Here is a 21,218-nt window from a genome sequence, read left to right on the forward strand (position 1 = left end):
TCCAGTTCCATCCATGCTGTTGCAAATGGTAAGAATTCCTTCTTTTTTACAGCAGCATAGTATTCCATCGTGTAGATGCACCACAGTTTTTTAATCCACTCATCTGCTGATGGGCACTTAGGCTGTTTCCAAATCTTAGCTATGGTAAATTGTGCTGCTATGAACATAGGGGTGCTTATATCCTTTCTGATTGGGGTTTCTAGTTTGAAGTTTTTTATTTCATTTTTCTACAAATTCATTTTTATTCAGTTTTATCCAATATCAGGCCACTGTGAAGCATTGTACTAGAAAATACATTTCAAACTCTCCCAAGAAATGCCTCCCATTCTGTAAGACAGCATCTCACTGCTGGCAAGCATTTCTCTCATCACTGTCCTTTCTCAAAAGATGTCTCCTGAAGCAACCTCCCTTAAATTGAGATGAGATCACATAGCTGCTTACCACACCACATTGCTCTCTATTCCTACAATTTCCTTTAAGTCACTATCCTCTAATAAACCGGCTGTTAAATGTGTTCTTTGAAGTGACTGTTGTTCACAATTGGGCCACATCTCAGCTTGTCCTATGAGGAACTTACCTAGTGTCTCAACTGTCACTGAAACAACTGTTGCTAGTTGTCCTCAGTTTTGGACTTTAGCCCAAATTCCAAAGCAATAGGAAAATTCCCATCCCACATCCTATCCAGCACAAGACTCCCAACGTCTCTGGGGAACCTATTTTGGGCTTCAGCAATTTTTGGTTTTGTTTATGGTTTGTTTTGGGGTTTTTTTTATGGGGGGGGGGTGTCTGTTGAAACACTCTTCCAATTTCCCATATTGGTTGAAGTAGTCATGACAATTGATCCCACTTTGAAAGTTTTAGTTGGAATAATCTATAATCTTTCTGAAATATTATACTCTATGTTTCTTGCAGACATGCCCAACACATTCTATTAAGATATAGAAATACTTGAATTTGTACATATCACATGTTCCTGGCAAACAGGCATTTTAAACCTCTTTTAGGTCAATTTAATGACCATAAGCAGTTCACTATTTCAAGCAATCATATGGCTTATTTTGTAAAACAAAGACTCTTTATTCAATGAACAATCACTTCCAGCCAGGCTGGTGTTGCTCAGTGGTTGAGTGTTAAACCAGGAGTCAAGGTTTGATTCCCAGTCAGGTCACAGGCCCTGGTTTCGGGCTCAATCCCAGTGTGGGGTGTGCAGGAGGCAGCCGATAAATGATTCTCTCTCATCACTGATGTTTCTCTCTCTCTCTCTCTCTCTCTCTCTCTCTCCCTCTCTCTTTCTCTCAGAAATAAATAAAAATATATATATTTAAAAAAACCCACTTCCAGGTTTTCCATTTGAACCATATAAACACAGATTCCCATATGCCAAGTTTGTGTCAAGAAAAATGCACCTGAATTATCATTGATATTCATTTAAATATTTTATTAATGATTTTAATATGTAGTGGAAACCACATTTAAATAAAGCCCTAAATACCTAAATATTCCATAATTTCCTAATGGCTTTTTTAGAACTTTGCTTCTTGCCGTGACACTTACAATAGATTCATGAGTATAAACAATTCAATTTAATTTTTAAAAATTCGATGGATATTTATTGAATCTTTAATATGCACTACGCACCCCACTACAACCTAAGGGTACAAAAATGAATGAAGTATGGTCCTCCCCATGTGGATGTCAGAGCCTGGCAGATGAGACAGACTCTTGCACAGACAATACAGCGCCATGTCAGGAACTATGAATATCATTACCTGCAGGTTTACGTGGGAGTAGGAGGCAGGGGCCCTTAGCTCTTGAGATTTGGGCAAGGCTTCCTGAGGAAAGCAATGCCCAAACTAGAAATGGGTGGAATCATAATACATTTTTCAGGTTAAAATTTTTTTAAATCAAGTGAATAAATAATCTGATGAACAGTATGAACTGGTGATTGTAATAGAATCAGGGACATAGAAAGGGAATAAACTGACTATTCTTGCAGGGGGGGAAGGGGTGTGGGGGGTGCGGGAAGAGATTGGACAATAATCGTGCACCTATCGATGAGGACAGTGGGTGGGGAGTGAGGGTGGAGGGTGGGGTGGGAACTGGGTGGAGGGGAGTTATGGTGGGAAAAAAGAGGAACCAATGTAATGATCTGAACAATAAAGATTTAATTAAAAAAAATTTTTTTTTTAAATTCAGGGCAAAGGGTACTTTATGATCACATACCCAGAAGGCATATAGGAAAGCCCAACATTCCTAGAGCTTTGTGAGGTAAACTGAGGCTTGTGACTTACACTCAGGAGTGTGAACATAACTTAACAGGTGTCACAGGTTGTAAAAGTGTCCCAAACTCCCAGCATTGTAGATGTCAGTTTGTTTCTTTTCCGGCATAATTTTGCAATGATTTCCATAGAAGATATTTAACATCAATCTCTGTGGATTTCAAGGTTACATGCAAAAATCAGAGAGTGAAACAAAAAGGAGGAACATTTTCTAGCTCCATTCATTGGTAACAGTAATGGCCTTAACAGTTTTTTTGGCACTTAGCATCTTAAAGATCCTTTCTTAAGTAGTGTTTCATTTTCCAGAGCGACTTTGTGACATTCATAAAGCAGATAGCTTTCTTTCTTCTACAGATGAGGAAACTGAAACCAAGAGATAGTCATACCAGTGGTAAGTGGCAGAGGAAGAAGGCGGGTTAAGTTGTTAAGCACAAAGTCTGCTCTTTCACTTCATCATGAGATAGAATCTACCCTAATGAAAATCCTTGCCAAGTTTAAGAACGGTAATTGATAATGAATACTGTAAGTAACATTACCCTACCACATAAGTTAATCTACTGTACAGGTATATGTGTTTTATAAATTTGTCTAAACTACATTTGCCACACTTCCAAGGTAGATGATGCAATTAATAATGATTAAAAAGTAATAATTAATTGAGATCAGGTAGTGATTGATTTTTAATTTTTCTTTCTTTCCATTGTAAGCATTTTAATCTACAAATTTTCCTCTAAGAATCACTGTAGCTGCATCTTACAAATTTTGATATGTGGGAGTTTTTTTTTATTATCATTTAGTTCAAAATGTTTTTTTTTATTTCTCTTATGAGTATTTCTTTAACCCAATGGTTTATTTGGAAGTGTTTTATTTAATTTCCAAATATATGAAATTTTCCTTGATATCATTTTTGTTGTTGTTGTTAACCCTCACCTGAGGATGATTTTTCCATTAGTTTTTAGAGAGAGTGGAAGGGAGGGAGGAAAATGGAAAGAAAGGGCAGGGGGGTGGAGAAACATCAATGAGAGAGACACATGGATTGGTTGCCTCCCGCACATGCCTTGACCAGGGCTAGGGATTGAACCTGCAACCTCGGTATGTGCCCTTGACTGGAAATCAAACCCATAACCCTTTGGTGCATGGGCCAATGCTCTAACCATTGAGCACATGGTTGATATCATTTTGTTATTGATTTCTACTTGTTATACCGGTCAGGAAAATATATTCCATACACTTTTAGTCATTTTAAAATTGATTGAGATTTACAGTAAGGTCCAGCCTATGATCTAGGTGAATATACCACTCTTACCTGAAAGGAATGTGTATTCTGCAATTGAGTGTAGTGTTCCATGAATAACAATTATCTTCAGGTGGTTGATGATGTTGTTTAGATCTTCTGTATTAATATTCTCATTGAATTTTTTTGTCAGCTTCTTTTAGTAAAAAGCTGGAAGAAGACTTCTAAAATATCTAACTGAAATAATACATTTGTCTATTTTTCCCTATAGTTCTGTTATAATTTAGTATTTTTAACTTCTCTGATAAGTGCTTACAGAGTTAAGAGTTTTATGCCTACTGATGAATTGGCCCTTTGGTCATTTACAAGTACTCTTTTTACCTCTGGTAATGCTCCTGATCTGAAAGTCCATTTTGTCTTATATTAATGCATCCACACCAGCTTTCTTATGCTTTTAGCATCGATTCTCATTTACCATCCTTTTATTTTCAGCCCATGCTATTGCACTTAAAGGGCAGCTGTTGACGTCCAGATTCCGCTAAGGCTGGAGAGTTGGGAAGAGTGTTGCTCCATCCCTAATATAGTGACAGCCATAACAGCAACAAAGGACACGTTTATTTTTTTCAGTGCTATATATTCAACCCAATAGACCTGGTTTCTTTTCCCTTTACCCAGAAGAAATTTCTTTAGCATTTATTGTAGCTTAGTTCTCCTGGTGACTAATTCTTAAACTTTTTGCTGTATGAAAAATGTCTTGAAATACAGGTGTGCTAAATATGAATTCTCTCAGCCTCTGCTCATATGAAATGTCTTAATTTCACCTTTATTTTTGTATTAGAGGCCCAGTGCACAAATTTGTGTATGGATGGGGTCCCTCGGGGTGGCCTGCAGGGATCAGGCCCCAGTTCACACCTTCAGACTTGCAGCCCCACAGTCCTGCCAGGCACCCTGCCTTGGCCTGGAGCCGCCCCCTCACCTGCTCCACCATCCTACCTGTGGGGCAATTGATCAGGGCTGGGCCCCCCACCTGGCTCCCTCAGTGCCTGGGAGTGGGCAGTGGCCCTGCCCCCCACCTCTGCTGCTGGTCACCATCTGCAGGACTACCGGCCGGGTGATCAGGCGCCTGCTCACACCCGCCTTGGCCTGGCACTGCCCACTCACCTGCGCCACCATCCTGCTGCAGCCCCGCTCTCGTTGAGGCCAATCAGGGCTGCCAGTGCCTCCACTGCCACCGCCGCCATGTTCTGTGCCACCCCCTGATGGTCAGCGCACGTCATAGTGAGCAGTCGAACTCCTGGTTGAATGACCACCCGAGGGGACAATTTGCATATTAGGCTTTTATTATGTAGGATTATGTTAGTTTTCTGCTGTGACCCGAACAAATTACCACATACTTACTGGCTTAAAACAACAAAAATTTACTATTTTATAGTTCAAAAATCTAACATGAGTCTCACTGGACTAAAACCAAGGCATCAGCAGGGCTGTGCTTTTTCTAGAAGCTCTAGGAGAGAATCCATTTCCTTATCTTTATAAGCTTCTAGAGACTGCCTGCATTTCTTGGCTCGTGACCATCTTCAAAGTCAGCCACGCGCATCTATTTCATCCTTCCATAGTCAAATCTCCTTCTGACCGCCACTTGGGAAAGTTCTCTGCTTTTCAGGATTATGATTATATCTGGCCCACCCAGATAACTCAAAATAATCTCCCTCATCCCAAAGTGAGTAACATCCATCACATCTGCAAAGACTGTTTTGTCATGTAAGGTAACAATGCACTGTATTCACAGGTTCTGAGGATATGGGTATGGGCATTCGGGGAGGGAGGGCATTATTCTGCCTACCACTATTTTCAATCTGAATATAAAATTTTGAATTCACAAACTTTTCCCCCTCTTTCAATATTTTTCGAATGTTATTTCATTGTATTCCAGCCTCCAATACTGTGATGAAAAGCAGCTATCATTTGTGTCACAGTTGCCAGTGCTAATTATCTTTTTCTCCTTAATTTTCTTTCTCAGCGGTTGAATGTAATTTGCCTAGGTGCAGTTTATTTGTAGCTATCCTGTTAGGATTTGCTCAGCTCCTTCGATTTATAAATGGATATGTCCTTTAAAATATGAGGATTATTTTGGCCATCACTTTTTCAAATATGTTATCTACTCAATGTTCTTTTGCTTCTTTCTCTGGGATTCCAATTCCATGTCTATTAGACCAGTAAATATTGAGACCAGTTGCCAAGACTGCCATTCTGCTTGATTTCACTTCCCTGCACCATGGCAAGAACGTGTACCCAGGAGGAAAGCTGAGCCATGATGGGGCTAACTTCTCAGGGCTTATACAGTCCTCCACTGACTATTTGTTAGGGCCTGGAAAAGGTCGCCTCATTCATTTTGTTCAGTTTTACAGTTGTTTTGGCAGGAGATGTAGATTGGTACAAGTTACTCTGTCATGGATAGAAACAGATGTTGCCAAGATTAGTTTTTAAAGAATAATTTGCACTCTGATTCTTGGGTCAGAATGGGAACTTTTTTTCTCTTACTAGTACATTGTATCCTTTGGTTCAGTTTGCCCAGGCAAGCTCTCCATTTTTGTAACACTGACAGGAAATGCCATGGATAATTGTAAGTTGAGTATTAGTCTAAATATAGGAATTTTATGGCAATAACACATTGCATTTTTTGCATAAATGTATCTTGCTCCACCATCAAAATTATTGCTCTTCTTGTATTCCTAGACCAAAGATATTTTTACTGACAATCTCTCATAAACAAATTTAGGGACAAATTGTTTGGCTGATCTTATCTATAATTTGTATTTCATGCTGCCAACCTAGCAAATTACCTTTTACTTCTTACTTTAATCAAAAAGATGAATAAATAAAATGCAGTGACCACCTTTCAGATAGCTTCTACAAAGATTTTATGATAAGAAATCAACAATCCAAAGTGGATGCATCTAATTAATCAAACACTGTGCTACTCTGCTCAGCTAACTACTGTGATCTTTGACTCAAAATGTAATGGGCAAGCACCTATTTTTCCCAGAGGTTAATTGTAGGGATTGTGGTACAAACATGACTGGGTTTCTGCCTCGGCCAAAGAATAGTCTTTGGAAACAAATCTTAGTTTGGATACTGGTCCAAATGTATTGAATACATTCCAGTGGTCGGCAAACTCATTAGTCAACAGAGCCAAATATCAACAATACGATTGAAATTTCTTTTGAGAGCCAAATTTTTTAAACTTAAACTATATAGGTAGGTACATTGTTATTAACTTCATTAGGGTACTCCTAAGGCTTAGGAAGAGCCACACTCAAGGGGCCAAAAAGCCACATGTAGCTCGCAAGCCACAGTTTGCCAACCATGGCATTCTCCAATACAACCTGGAATGCAACTTCCTGAGCTTCCACTTTCATGTCTGTACTATTGGCTTAAACACAGCTACCCTGTATGGTTATTGTGTAGCTTGAATGCAATGACTTCTGCATCATGTATGGCACAAGATAGATCCTCATCCTCTTATCCTTTACCCTGCCCTCTCCATACCTCTACCCCTTCGTAGCCACAATCCCTTAAAGGACATAGTTAGAATAGTGAATTTAAATCTGTTCTCTGTTGAGTCTTTGCATTCTTCATAAGTAGTTCTTGGGCCACTAGCATTGAGAAATGACAAAGTATGGAGGTGCTGTTTGAAACTTTTATCATTTTAAATTTCCTTTGAAAAATAGGTTCCAGTCTTTTTCTTTTCTCTTTTTGATAAACAGATTTAGAGGGGGGAAAAATAGGTCCTACATCCTTTCCTCACTATTACTCACTTCTCTTTAGAAGCAAACACTTGCAAAAAATTTAGAGATAAGGGAAAATAGCCATTTTTCTCTTTTCCTCTGTTACAATTTTTCTAACCTCTGCTTTTTGCCATGAATAAGTGGGCTCACAAAATCTTCCTGCTACATAAATGATTTATAAAGTCTTCACTTGGCTTCATTTTGGACTGAATGAAGAAGTAAAAGTTACTATGACAAGAGAAAGGTAAGAGATGAGACCATATTACCCAGCACTAACAATAAATCAAATAAAATTGTATAGCCTTTCAGGACTTTGAAGGTGTCCATAGACATCATTTTGGGTAAGCCCTGTGGGCAATATGACTGTGAGACAAATATAGAAAGTATTGTTATCACCATTGGGGATAACAATATTGTTATCACAAATGGGGAAACTGAGGTTTAGGGTAATCAATTACATAAAGAAAAAACACTGGAAGGAAAGCAGCCTATTCTATTTTTTGACATATCCATTGAATATATGTCAATCAATTGAAATATAATTGATGCAGTCTCAATACCATGACAATGCTAGAAATCAGTGTATCTGAGAAGTATTTCTGATTGTATTTTAAGTATTTATCATTAAGCTTCAGTAATGAAGCTCAGTAAGATATTATTCATTTAATCTTTCTAGATGAGAATTATTCCCAACAAATCTTACTTTTAAATCATCTAAAACAATTGAATACCTTCCAATATTACTTGCTAACGCTTCTTGAGCTATTTTTCTTTTACTTGTCAATGTAACTCATAGAAAAACAAATTTAGTCCTAGTCTGTGTTGTTCAGTAGTTAGAGTGTTCGCTGCACACCTAAGGGTCAAGGTTTGATCCCCTGTCGGGGCACATGTAGGAGGCAACCAATCAATGTGTCTCTTATCTCTCTCTCTCTCTCTCTCTCTCTCTCTCTCTCTTCCTTCCTCACTTCTACTCTATCTAAAATCAATGGGAAAATATCCTCTGGTGAAGATTAACCAAAAAAAGAAAGAAAGAAAGAAACACAAATTTAAAACAAAATCCATATTTAAGCAAAGCAGATAAAAAAAATAAAAAGTATACTGTTCAAAATGACAACAAACAACCAAGAAACAGTTAAAGTTTAAAGAATGTTCATAACTGAAAGGAAATGTTTTATTTGGCATGAAGAGGTATTACCAAAATGATCTAATTTCAGACAAGATACATAACTAAAGTTTTGGTCCAAGTTTATTGTAGTTTGCTATCTTTTTAATTAGGTAATTTTAAGTTTATAGTTTTGAGTCATCAGTAAAAAAAAAATTGCAACATAATCTGTTTAGAGCCAAGGCATGCTGCTGACACATTCAGAAAGTCCTGAACCTTTATAAATAAACACTGCCAGTGTTTATTTCAAAACATCTGAGAACAAGGGAAATACAGGGACTCTCTGAACGTTTCAATTTGGAACTGTTTGTGCTGATTCATCACTGTCTGTGGATTCCTTCTGAGATACAATGGAGTATGTTCAGTACCTGCCAAATACACAGATATAAATAATTCTGAAAGAAGAATCACATTATAAAACTTATTTTTTCCTACCTAAAACACTGCCCCCCAAAAATCTGGAAAAATAATTTTCTCTCGAACTGAGTATAGTGGTTTTTAATCTCAGTGCTCATATAAATCACTCTTTCAAAGAGAAAAGTTATTTAAATTCAATCTGGAATCTTGTTTCATTACTCTTATATTTAGAGAGGAAAGGTTTAAAAGAAAAGAACTTGCCAAGACTTTATAAATTGGGTTTATAAGATTAACTATTTCTCTCTACCTCATAAAAACTAATCCAGTGGTTTTCACCTAGTAATGGGAGTGATGATTTTGAATTTGTGGGTCAAATATCTGGACATAGCTTAGACTAAAGAAGAGGGATAATAAAAATAAAAAATAAAAACATTTTTCTGTTAATTATGTTTTATTCCCTAGACTATTAAAGTTACAAAGTTTTTCAATATATAACTAGTAATTTAAAATATTTGTCAATGTATGCATTTGTGTAGTCTCACAAATATGTTTAGTGATATCTCTCAGTGTTTAATCAAACATTATATCCATGTCCAGGACTACGCAGAAAATAGCCCTTCACACACCCTAAATTTTTTCCTCTCAATTAAGCTTTCCAAAGGTATAGGCACTGTTTTTTGTGCTTGAGACTTGAAAGCAGTGTGTGTGATTCTCTCTCATTTTCTTTACTCAAATCAGTCTTTCCACAAACATTTATCATCAGTTAATATGTTTTAGGTACCATAGTAGGCCCTGGGAATGAATAATGGGATATAATCATTGTCATCAACATTGTCATCATCTGGCATACTGAGACAGACATGTAAAGAAATAAGTTAAATGCACTTGATAAATGTACTAGTACAAGACACATTGGGTCTCAAAGAGAGGCATTTATGTTAATACCTTTATTGACTCTATATAGTAGGTTGAGGTTTTACTCTCAATTATTTTTTTAAATCATTATTTTTTTATTCTCACCTGAGGATATGCGATACGTTTTTATTAATTTTTAGAGAGAGAGGAAGGGAGAGAGAGAGAAGGAAACATCAATGTGAGAAAGAAACATCAATCGGCCGCCTCCCATATGCACCCTGACTGGGAACCCACAACCTAGGAATGTGCCCTGTCCAGGAATCAAACCAGCGACTTTTCGGTGTCCGGGATGATGCTCCAACCTGCCACCTGACTAGGCAAAAAAATCATTATTTTAATCACATTATCAAAAAGATGACTTAAATTAGGAATAATTTTAAAATGTGACAAATTATAATAAACTTAGATTCAAATGTTAGTGCTAACTCATAACCTAAAATTAGATTATTTATTACCACTATTGTATGCAATTTTTCTAATCCTCTATTCCTCTAGAAAGTCAGGTGATGGCTATCCACTTGCTATGTGGGCTCCTATACAGAAATGTTAGGATATACATGTGTCAGAAGTCATTTGTAACTTAAGATTTGAGCATTTTACTACAATAAATTAGACTTTAATACAGTACTATTTAGACATAAAATAACATCCTCTATTAACCTCATTTGTTAAAATGTCTAGTGACTAAAAAACTCCTAACTGTTCTTAAAGAGAGTATAGTTTATATTTGAGAATATATTTAAACATCACAACAAAATATGACTAAAATTTTAATCAACAAACATAAAATTTCTCCATACCAGGCCAATCCAATGACCCAACTAAAAAGGCTCCACTATGGTTACCTATTCTTTGAAAATAGATCGTTTAAAACTGGGAAAAGAACGAGAGTGACCATTAAGGTAAATATTCATTGAGCTATTCAATTCAAACTTTGACTGAATTTACAGATAAACTGGTCTTGTTTTCAATAAGAGAAATTAGCTAATTTCAAGTATGTTAAGAAAAGTGAAGAAAAAAAAGCTATCTAATAGTATTTATGGCTTGTTTTCAAATTTTGTAAAATAAAATTTACATATTAAAAAAAAAAGAAAAGTGGCCCAAGATGTTCAAGAAGGAAAGCTATCTGAGCCTTGCACACTCAGAAAGGATTGAGAAGAGAGAGATGACAGGAGCACAGTACGTGCTTCAAGATTATCACTTTCCCTGGAAGGACAGTGGGGTGAGGGAAGGGGCCATACTATTTATGAGCAGGAGCTAATGGTTTCGCTGGACTGTCAGTGACCTTAAAGAAGCAAGACTGACAGGCTGGTGACAGGAGGCTTTATTTCCCAATTAGATAAACGTTACTACTGCAGATAGCATTCTGCATAGCATCCCAGGGCAATCCCTACACTTCATCTATGCTGCCCAATACAATACTACTGTTCTCTGATCATGCAGGTCTACTGTCCCGAGCAACAATGGAAATAATTTCCTCCTTCATTTATTTTTTTAAAGCTATTTGAGTAGTGGTATGAGAACCAGAGAGCCAGAGGGAATCCCATCTTTCAGGGAATGCAGTCTTAATCCTGACAGCATTCTTCATTGGGTAAAAAGACCATTAAAATAAAGAACTCTGTTGTCACAGGATGAAAACAATAACTGGAGCCTGGCCAATATGGCTCAGTGGTTGAGCATCAACCTATAAACCAGGAGGTCACAGTTGGATTCCAGGTCAGGGCACATGCCCAGGTTGCGGGCTCAATCCCCAGTGCGGGGCATGCAGGAGGCAGCGGATCAACGATTCTCTATCATGTATGCTTCTATCTCTCTCTCTCTTCTTCTCTGAAATCAATAAAAATAGATTAAAATAATAATAATTGGAAGTGGATTATTAAGTGTTATCAGCAAACACATCAGGCTTTGCTGCATCCCTTGTTCCCAGATCTGTCCTTTCTAGCTGTGAAAGGAAGGCACCCAAACTATCACCACCTGGGATCCAGTACAAGAGCCAACGAGGAAATTCAGTCAAATGAATAATAGAAACTGACTAAGACAGTGATGGCGAACCTTTTGAGCTCAGCATGTCAGCATTTTGAAAAACCCTAACTTAACTCTGGTGCCGTGTCACATATAGAAATTTTTTGATATTTGCAACCATAGTAAAACAAAGACTTATATTTTTGATATTTATTTTATATATTTAAATGCCATTTAACAAAGAAAAATCAACCAAAAAAATGAGTTCGCGTGTCACCTCTGACACACGTGTCATAGGTTCGCCATCACTGGACTAAGACTTAGGCAGTAGAAAATGCAGCCAAGACCCCACTTCTGTACCTTCGCTGTGCCCTGCAATCCCATGCCACCAGGCCTTTCCCCCAGTCACACTGCAGCCCAGCAGTCTGCTCTCCCTGCTGTCACAGCAAAAATAACCCCATGGAGATAAGGAGGAAGCTGAGGAGCCTCCATCTCCCTGCCAAGAGGAATCTGGGGGTACAGCTAGGAAGAAAAGGATAGTGGAGGTAGAAGCCCACAGGGCATGCAGATAGCTACCACCTGACTTTCCAGAGGGAGAGTGGAGTAGGGGACTCAGTAGTAAGCCCATGGTTTGGGAAGAACAAAGTGGAGACAAAATGGGCAGCAGCAGGGGAAAAAGATTTGATAGAAAACCCTGCAGAGAAACATCCTGCCCCAGAACCTCAACGTAGGGGGTCTAATTTAAAGTATCCAGGGGCTAGAGCATCAGCATGAGTGCAATGGAAAGAACCCATGATTCAAAGGGCAAGCCTGCCCTCACCCTGTGCTGACTGCCCAGGGAACTCTGCCTAGACCACTTCACAGGCTCGTCCTCAGATCCCACACCGCCTGCACCAGCAACTGGCAGAGAACTGACTCTGGCCCTTGCTGACTCTCCACTGAACGGTTTTAATACAGACCACCCTCTGCTCCAGCTAGCCACACACCCTCTGCTGAAATCCTCTTCCCTGGGTCTCTGCTCAAATGTCACATTCCCAGGAAATTCTACCCTGACCACTCAACTTAAAATTCAAAGCCCCTCACCCCCCAAAAAACATACACTTCCCATTCTTGATCCCCCTTACTCAGCTCTACTACGTTTCCTCTGCCCTTATCACATTCTAAAATACTAGAGCATTTACCTAGTTAATTATCTCATTTATTTCCTATCTCCAGTCACTAGAATGTAATCTGCTTTCTTCACTGATGTACTCTTAGTCCCTATAACTGCACCTGGGACACAGCCAATGCTCACTAAAGATTTGTTGGACTATTTGATGAATAAATGTCATAGACAGTCAGATCTGAAGTTACAGAGACTAACATGCATTCATCTTTTATTCCTTGCAATTGGCACTGTAAGAGGCACATACTAGACTCTCAATAAATACTTGTTAAAAAAATGTATGGGCATTTTTTTTTAAATATATTTCTCTTGATTTCAGAGAGGAAGGGAGAAGGAGAGAGAGAGAAACATCAATGATGAAAGAGAATCATGGATCGGCTGCCTCCTGCACGCCCCCTACTGGGGATCGAGCCCACAACCCAGGCATATGCCCTTGATCAGAATCAAACCCATGACCCTTCAGTCCACAGATCAACGCTCTACCCACCGAGCCAAGCCGACTAGGGTGATGTATGGAAATTTTAATCCCAAATTGAAATAGATAAATCTATATCCTGGATTTGAGTGAGATTCTTATAGGATATGTGGTGAGTCAAAGGAAAGAGGATGTGATATAATAATAATAGTAGTAGTAGTGTTTATGGTAATAATAATAACAGCTTATAGTAATGTCTGTCAAGCACATTGTTTCATATACTGTGTCCGGTCCCCACAATCACCCCGCAAGCGAAGTATTATTACTTTCATCTTATAGATGAAGGCGTTAGGGCTCAGAATGTGTTAACAACTGTCTCCCGCCAGGGAAATGGCAAAGACAGCTGGGATTCGAAATTGGAACTGAGTGGGCTAACTCTAAAACCAAGGCACCTTTCTGAATAATGCATATTGTGCTCAGCTACAGAAACGAGAGTGCTTTTTCTCCCATCACAGGTGTCGGGATATAAAGAAATAACAATGCAGGCATCTTTGACCACCCAGTTCTAAAGCATACTGGGGCCTCTGGAACATGGGGTAGCCTCATATGAAAGCGCTGCCATTCTCAAAGAAGTAAAATAATTTTATTCAAAAGGATGTGAGACATGCGAAAGGGAAAAGGCAGTATATCACCAGAAATAGAAAAATAAACCTATAATCTGAGCCCTGGGGAGAACAACTTAGTTGAAATGCAATCTTTGCACTATATATTAATTTATTCATTCACCTAACATTGATCATGCAAGTTCTAAGTTCAAGGTGCTTTTCTGGGCAAAAAACATACAGAAAAATAATCAGAAAATTCCTTCCCTCATGGAGCCTCCATTCAAATACTGGGCAAACAAAATAAAATTTAGGTGAAACATATAGCATATGAGGTGGGGTTAATACTAAGTAGAAAAGCAAAGAAGAAAAAGAGGTTGGGAGGTATTGGGGGCTGTAATTTAACAACGCACTATTTTAATACTACTTGAAGCTATCAAAGAAATCGGTACATTGAGGGCAAAATTGTCGGATTTGTGTAAAACAATTCAACCTGGAGCTCTCTATTTGGCTGCATGAGATTTTCTCATTCTTCAATCGAAGCTGGCAGTTCAAGAGGGCGATGCGCTTGCCGACTCTGTACTTGAGGCTCTCTGCTGATTGCTCTGAGCCGAGAGTAATAGCAGAGCTCCAGCCAATTTCCAGAGTGCAGAGAATCTTGGAAAAGGAGATTTTAAAAACATTATTGCCCATGGAGTCCTCGTAGCTGGGGAAGAATAGCAGCGCCTCCTTAGGACAGCCAAAACTCTAGCCTGACCACTAAGTGTCATTGTGAGCACAGAGCTCAGACAGGGTCAGGAAAGGGAGAAAAGAAGTGGGATAAAATGCTGGTCCCGAGCAAAGAGCTTCATCATACTTGATAGTCATGTCTAGAGAATTACACGATTAAGGAACCTGGGAGAGCAGCGTAGCCGACGCATAAGGACTTCAGAGGTACATTTTGATAGGGCTTCAGGATTACTTAGGAGCGTAATAAAAATTGACATGTATATGGACACTATCTCACGGCTGAAAGACCAGCTGAAAGACTCAAAAGTCTGTAAACAAATGAAAATAAATGGCTTGCAATCCGCACTGGGAGAGGTTCTTAGGCCAGGCCTCTGAAGAGCTCTGATTTCGCCTGAGAGCCCGATGACGAAGCTATTACATTGGGGTAAATAGATTGGAAATGAAACGTGCAAATGAACTAACTTGGCAGGAGCCTTTGGAGAGGTAGGGAACCTTACACCAGTGTTGTTTACATTCAGATTCACAAAAGCGCTGCTTTTGAACATCTGCTTTTCAGAATACGAAGTGGTATGGCCGGAGAGCCAGGAAGAAGCCACACAAATGATTGTTTCAAGAAGAGCGGCTAGTACAGGAGGGGACTGATGGTTAAAAATGAAACAATATAAAAACACTTAAAAGATGTAAACACCAACTGGAGTGGAAAATTACTTACTCCAATACCTTAGGGCAGTGGTCAGCAAACCGGGGCTCGCGAGCCACATGCGGCTCTTTGGCCCCTGGAGTGTGGCTCTTCCACAAAATACCACGTGCGGGCGCGCACATACAATGCGATTGAAACTTCGTGGCCCATGCGCAGAAGTCGGTTTTTCGGCCTGGGCGAGTCTATTTTGAAGAAGTGGCGTTAGAAGAAGTGGGGGGTGTAAGCCGGTCGGGCGGTGCAGGCAGGCCGCTGGATACGCAGCGCGAGGGAGGCGCCAAATATCAACAGTACTTAAACTATATAGGTAGGTTAATAACAGTGTACCTACCTATATAGTTTAAGTTTAAAAAATTAGGCTCTCAAAAGAAAAATCAATCATTGCACTGTTGATATTTGGCTCTGTTGACTAATGAGTTTGCCGACCACTGCCTTAGGGCAAAGTAATAGGAGAGAATTAAAGAAAAGACAATCACCGCCACATTCTTTTAAAAATCATGAACTTGGTTGGTCATTTAGACTAAGAAATGATTCTGTTATATTTCATATTCCTATTTCAAGACCCTGCTCAAATGTCACTTTGTTTTTGGGCTTTCTTTTATTTCTCTCCCTCATCATCAAGGCAGAATTCATTATTGAATTATCTTTCCTTGGCATTTAAGAAATGTGTCAACTATAACACTACCCACATGTATTGTAGCTATGTTGTTATCTCTATTTGTAAGATAGGAGTTTCTTAAGAAGTGCGTTTATGTCTTGTTATATTTTGTACCTCTAGTACCTAGGATATTGACTGGTACATTAAATGTTTCATGAATTGAATGGCACCCTTACATATTCACTAGGGGTTTAATTACTAAAGTTGTCATTTGTTACCTTTGATAAGGCCACACTGTGTTGAAAAGAAAGTGAGAAAGTATCTTATGTAAGATATGAAAAAACTGGTAATGTATGCATTTTTAGTAAAATAGGAAAGGTGCCAAGCCATGTATATAGCATACTACTTTATATGAGGAATGAGATGGAAAATAGAATATATTCATATTTGCTATTATTTTCACAAATAAAATCTGTAAGGATATTTAAAAAGCAAATTACTGATTACCTGGGGTGAGGGGCAAGGAGATAGTATGATGGGACAGTAGTAAAAGCAAAATTTTCCACTATATACATTTTTATATTGCTTTCACTTTTTAAACATTCGTTAATTATGTAGCATCTACGCAAAACTTCTTAAATTTTTTAAAACTAATCACATGGGGAGTTAAAGCAAGAGTGAGAACGGCAAAAACTCTGCCGGGGACTCTATGGTTAATCAGTTTGGGCAGAAAGGTAATGCTGTCTACTGGTTTGTTTCAACAAATGAACTCAATTTCAGTTATGGGCCACGTTGCAAAATAAATTAAAGTTAATTTTTGTTTTCTCATGTAAGTCATGGTAATCAAAATTCTTTCGAAAAGCTCACTGGATAAAGGTGACGGCTTCACCCTGCTTCTGCTAATTGCATGGCTATGGGGAATGTGCCTTAAGGATCCTCCATCTGTCACATTGAACCCAAGACAATTCCTTAACATATTGTTAGAAAATCAATATTTTAAATAATGAGATCTGGCCTGTCCTTGAAGTAGCGCTGGATACTAAAATAGATTTATGTGAAGGTTTCATTTGTCTAAACTAATTAGTGATTGTTTCCCTGACTGATTACTTTCGAGCCAAAAATTTTACACTAAAAAATTACATATGCATCTTTAGTGGCACGTGTGAAAGTATAATTTTTAAGAATTTATAAAATAATTCATACAAATATAAAATAAGTATGTGTTTGAGTTATTCAACTCAGTAATGAGAGCGCCAGCTGGACAGTAAATATGGCTCAGAGAAGATATAAAGAACAGGGGTTAGATAAGCATGGGGGAGAAATGTTTGGATAGATGGGTTTAGATAAAAACCTGGTTAATATATCCTACAGAGCAATAAAAGCATAAACTTTGAAGTTATCATTTCTACCAGGCAGAAATTATTTGCATCTCTACTAGATAAAAACCTACCAGTGAACATGCAACTTTATAGAAAATGCACTTGTAATCAATAGCTAGATATAATCAAACACACGTATATTCCCCAGAATAATCAAATCATCTTTGGGAAGACCTGTTAAATAATGCTTTGATATGACATTGAAAAGGCACACCTTTGCCTTAGTTGCAAGGTAGGCAATGTTTTTTAACACATGTTAATGAAACTAAAAGTCACTGAAAGAATATGTGAGCTAAAGCTCCTATCTTTAGGCCTGAAGTGAAGCAGCAACTCATAGGGAACAATGATGTATTGCATATTTCAAGTTGTAGGCCTCTTCTAATAGGTTTCTCTCTACATAATGAGCTAAGGTGGGGGTGGGGGAGGAATTATCTGAATTTGGTAACTAATATTGTAATGTTGATAAGGAGAGGTTAATACCACTAACAAAGATGATAGTGATTTGACTTTATTCAGTAGTAAAATACATCAATAATCTGATCTGATATTTATTGAGATGGGGAAACATCCTAATTCAGAAAACTACCATGAATGGTACGAAACTATTTTATGCTTATGCGAACTGAGGATGCAGCTTTAATACATGAAAGTATTTCAACAAACCAAACTTGTCTTTCCTTGTTAGTTGAAAAGCTAAACAGAAAATCTTCTAGCTCCTAAGTAAATCCTGGAGTGGATTACCAGAAGACATATTTTTGATGCATTCAACCCAGGCAGTCAGTTTTTCAAGTGTAAGCAAAATAGTCATGCAGTAAATGGCACAGACTCAGCCAGAGATTTCGGGAAACATGAAGGACCACAGAGAAACCAAGAACACTGAGTTCATGTGAACAAAAAGATAGTCTTTCATGGTGCAATGCAATCCACATTTTTCTAAAAACTAATACCAGACATAATCTCAAGGATCACTAAATAAAACTGTTGGGCTAATTTTTGTAATAACAACTTAGACTAGAAAAACCCTCAAAAATACATTAAATGGGCAATTCATCATTAAGCTTTTTACCCTGTAAACCCAGAATAAGAACAATCCTGTTTATCTTTGCCCAAGACACTACTAATTTTTTACATCTTTTTTTTTCCTTATAGAATAACCTAAGGAATTTTAAAATGGAAAGTTCATAATTGACATAAATATTTTTATACTTCCTCACAGGAATATCAGAGATGCTCTGCATATATGGGAGATTTGCCCTTTAAAAGAAAAGCTGCTTTTATAATGGCCAGATGCATTGGAAAGGGGGAAACGTTGCTAAGAGAAGCACATGCAATTTGAATTATTTGAACGCTCTACAGTTATTATAGAAATCTGGCCTAAATAGAAGTGTTTCCAATACTGCTTACTATTTTCTTACTTCTCCATTAAAAGCTGATGTAACACATGCAATTTGAATTATTTGAATGCTCTACAGTTATTATAGAAATCTGGCCTAAATAGAAATCTGGCCTTACTATTTTCTTACTTCTCCATTAAAAGCTGATGTACTATTAGGGAAAAATCAGAACTGGAAAAAAGACCACATAACATGTTCACAATAACCCCATCATCTTTTATTCTTCCCTGTGCCTGAGGCAGACTTTTTCTTTGTTCTTTTCTCAGTTGGTCTCAATAAAGGCCAGGAGGAGAGATTTTTACTTTCCCATGAAGATAAGGTATTAATTAACTAGATTTGCCAAATAAGACTGGGAAAGTAAAGTATTAGGTAGCCGCAAAGTCCTAAGTGGGACAGCGATATCAGCAATAGGACTGCTTTTCATGCTTTAACTTCACTGTGGGTGAAGGACGAGGATTATTATAATTTGTTTTTGTTGTTAATCCTCACCCAAGGATATTTTTCCCATTGATTTTTAGAGAGAATAGAAGGGAGAGGGAGATACACAGAGAGAGAAACATCGATGGGAGAGAGACACATCGATTCATTGCCTCCCGCACTTACCCCGACCAGGGTCAGGGATCGAGCCTGCAACTGAGGTACGTGCCCATGCCCTTGACCGAATGGACCCTTCAGTAGGTGGGCTGATGTTCTATCCACTGAGCCAAACCAGCTATCACTGTGGGTGAAGCACGAGGATTATTATAATTTGTTTTTGTTGTTAATCCTCACCCAAGGATATTTTTCCCATTGATTTTTAGAGAGAATAGAAGGGACAGGGAGAGACACAGAGAGAGAAACATCGATGGGAGAGAGACACATCGATTCATTGCCTCCTGCACTTACCCTGACCAGGGGTCAAGGATCGAGCCTGCAACTGAGGTACCTGCCCATGCCCTTGACCGGAATGGACCCTTCAGTAGGTGGGCAGATGCTCTATCCACTGAGCCAAACCAGCTAGGGCATGAGGATTATTTTAACATCTGATTGCTAGCAAGCAAAACATAGGCTTCAGGGTCTTCTTATGGTATATGGTAGAAAACTAGATCTTTATTTGTTTATTTATTCATTTATTCTTTTAAAAAATCTCAGTATTTGGTCTTGATTTACAAACAAACAAACAAACCAAATAAGCAAAAACAAACAAAACAAAACAAAACAAAAAAAAACCTGTCTTAAGAGAGATTAAAAGAACCTAGGAATGGAATGCTACATAGTAATTCTGGGACAGAAGAATTTCCCCTCTTGCACCCATCTGATTGGATGGAGGGAGCCTTGGAGGAAGTAGACACTGGCAGGGGATAAAATGGAAATAGAAAAGAAAAACTCTCCAAGAGAAGTTCTGTTCACATAAGTAGATGGGGCTGAAAGCAGCCTCTGGCAGATCCCCATTCTCAAAGAGGCAGACAGGAGCTCAAAAGCTATCAAAGTCCAGGAAAGAGGGCAGAAAAGGCAAGTCTTAGTAAGGAACTGGGGAGGAGAAAGTGTAGAAGTTCATCAAAAAGGACAGTATGAAACACAGCAAAGTTTTCATCTACACTGGAAGATTCTTACATGCAAATGGGTACACTCAAACTAAGAAGTGGTCCTCAACTGGCAAGCCACTTGCAAAGGAAAGTAGTTTTCCTGGTCATGCAAATAAAGGTCTCAAATTTAGATTGTGGTCTTGAATGCAAGAAATTTAAAGTGCCCTATATCATTAGAAGTTTAAAACCACGTTATATGTCATGGGAATGAACAGATTCCCAAATATATAAGGGATTTGGTGTATTCTTTGAACTCCTAGGTAGAGTAATTTTATCATTCTTATCTTAGTCTTCACCTATGAAATTTCATTACTTTATCCTGTTTAATGGTCCAGGAAACAGTAGTGTTCAGGTAGAGGCAATGTGGTTTGGTTGTCAAGTTATAAAGACAGGGGTCAGATTCTTGCTCTGACTCTACCTTTCAAAGTAACCCCAGGAAATCAAATCTTAAGCACTTAACTTCTTTTCCAAATACTTATCATCTCTTATTTCCATAAATGGTCCACATTTTAAACAAGTGTTTTGAATCTTCAAATTGAAAGACTTTAAACAGAGAAAAGGCACTAAAATTGTTTTCAGAACCACTAAGACTTACTAGAGGGAAAAACTATAATAAATGCATGGGAAAAGATTCTAAAACAAAATCAGATTAAGGTATTTTGCCTTACTGAATCCTTAATCTTGGAAAAACTGAGATTTCATGGTTGTTTATTAAATGAAAAGAATTATCTTGGATACTCTGGTACAAATTCTATTCACACTTTTTTGAGGAGGAAAAGAATTTATTCCAGCATAAGTCTTCTTAAATCTGAAAGAAGCCTTTGAGAGAAGTGTAGTGTGTACCAGGTGGCTGGAATTTGCCTGCTGTGAGGAATCACATGGGTGTGGGCATAATTTGTGAATGAAATAAAAAGAGATATAATTAAATATATTTTAAAAATCAATTGAGTTTTTCAGGTTTCTTCAGTTTTTGAACA

General features: G+C 38.1%; 1 long non-coding RNA gene across 1 annotated transcript in view; it reads right to left on the bottom strand.

Annotated features, from left to right (window-relative positions):
* LOC102241306 overlaps window positions 1-21,218 on the bottom strand; it is a 307,752-nt gene that overhangs the window by 229,496 nt on the left and 57,038 nt on the right. The window lies entirely within an intron of this gene.

Source organism: Myotis brandtii, unplaced genomic scaffold, assembly GCF_000412655.1.
Source record: "Myotis brandtii unplaced genomic scaffold, ASM41265v1 scaffold751, whole genome shotgun sequence".
NCBI lineage: Eukaryota > Metazoa > Chordata > Mammalia > Chiroptera > Vespertilionidae > Myotis > Myotis brandtii.